At 61.5% G+C, this 1,768-nt stretch overlaps 1 protein-coding gene across 1 annotated transcript in view; it reads left to right on the top strand.

The window, feature by feature from the left end:
• The first annotated feature begins 404 nt into the window (after nucleotides 1-404).
• Actb (actin beta) overlaps nucleotides 405-1,768 on the top strand; it is a 20,001-nt gene continuing 18,637 nt past the window's right edge. Inside the window, exon 1 of the mRNA XM_048785300.1 lies at nucleotides 405-423. The gene's annotated coding sequence lies outside the window, so the exon portion shown is untranslated. The remainder of the gene's footprint in view (nucleotides 424-1,768) is intronic.

Genomic DNA, 1,768 nt, shown 5'->3' with positions numbered 1-1,768 from the left:
GCGACTCGGGCGGCCGGTGAGGCCGAGCGAGGCCCGGGGCCGGGCCGGGGAGGGGCGCCCCCGCCCGCAGCGCGCGAGGGCCCGGCCTCCCTGAGGTGCGGGGAAACTGAGGCCAGAGCCGGCAGGCGCCTGCGTAGGGCACTGCCTCGCCCGGCGCGTGGAGCCAGATGTCACCCAAGGGCCCGGCTTCCCAGCCCACGACCAGGACGGATGAATCACGCTCCCGAAGAGTGGAGGAAGAGGGGCGGGGCTGCTCTTATTGAGCACCCAGTGTTTGCATCTTGGCCTCCATCTGTCTGTTCTCTCCGTAGCCCTGGCAGAGCGGGCTGGGCTAGGCCACCTCACCCTGCAGGGTCCTCAGCGCAGACGGCAGAGGGGGGAGCCCAGCAGCAAGCAATCGCTGCTCCCCTTCCTCCTCGCCGGGCCCCCCTGGGTGTGTGCGAACCCCAGGAGCCAATCTCCATTTAACAGATGGGGAAACCGAGGCAGTGAGGAAATGTACCCTGTGCCCGAGGCCACGTGCGAGCTAAGTGGAGGTGCTGCAGCCTCAACGTACTGTGGGGGTTACCTAAAGCCCTCGGGGTACCCAAGTAATGAGAAATGGTGGGTGCAGCCCGTCTGAGATGCCACCTCAAGGCTGGAAGATATTCCTGTTCCCTGTCCCGGGTCACTCCAGGGCCTCGGTATCTTCAGATGCGAAATGGGCACAGCTTGAGCCATTCCGGAGCAGAGAGAAGGGTCGGGGTCGCGGTCTGGGGGCCAGGATGAAGGCCTAGGCTGAGAGCCTAGGCTGAGATCTCGAGAACCCGGGGCTAGGCTGCGCCCCCTCCCCCAGGCCCAGCCCAGGCTCTCTAGGGGGAGGGGGACGTGGTGGGGACGGCCAGGCCCAGGGCCCAACGCCCCCTCCCCGGGCGCTTCCAAACCTCGCCTTTTAAGGAGAGGAAGTTGGGCCAAGTGGGCCGGGCCGCCTGAGGGGCGGGGTGGGGGCCGGCCGGGGCCTGCGGGGAGCTCCAGCCTGGCCCAGCGTCCCTGAACCACACAGGGGGTGCCCGGCCTCATAGTGACTGCCCTGGGACACGGGAGCCTCCGAGCTGCGTCCACGTGAGCCTCACAGGCCTGCGAGCTCCCAGAGCTCCCGATAAGAATTGCCCCTGAGGCCTGAGCCCCCAGGCTGGACCATTTGTTTAGGGAATAGGTCTGATCCTCACCTGGGCCAGTGGAGAGGGGCTGGAAGACAACTTCTTGGGGCAGGGGTCCAGACAGGGTGAGTGGCGGCTGATTAACTCAGATCAAGACACTACCCCTACTCACAAATCTAAAAACATTGAGCTTCAGTCCTGCAGTCTCTGGACCCCAGTAGGTCCCTTATCTGGGATGGTGTCCCCACTTCCAGCAGAAGACCTCCTCACCACGTGGCTGGGATGTCCAGCAATACCCTAGGGCTCTAAGGCCAAGGTGAGGCCCTAGGGCCCTGTTTATCTAGTCGGGCCTTCCAGGACTAGGAAGGCCCTAGAGACAGCAGGTCGTGCCTGGGGTGGTGCAGAAATTATGCTCCCCTGTCAGGTGGCCACCTGTACCCTAAGGAGTGGTCTGCTGTCCTAAATGTTCCCAAAGAGGGTCCCTATGAGTGGCTTGTAATAGTCTGTGATTTCTTTTTGTCTTGCTGAGGCCCAAACCCAGGGCCCTTTTTTTCTTTTCTTTTCTTTTCTTTTCTTTCTTTCTTTCTTTCTTCTTCTTTTTTTTTTTTTTTTTTTTTTTTTTTTTTTTT

The sequence above is a fragment of the Marmota marmota genome, unplaced genomic scaffold (genome assembly GCF_001458135.2).
Source record: "Marmota marmota marmota unplaced genomic scaffold, marMar, whole genome shotgun sequence".
NCBI classification, from domain to species: domain Eukaryota; kingdom Metazoa; phylum Chordata; class Mammalia; order Rodentia; family Sciuridae; genus Marmota; species Marmota marmota.
The sequence above is the reverse complement of the archived record's forward strand: the minus strand, read 5'-3'. Positions and strand labels throughout refer to the sequence as shown.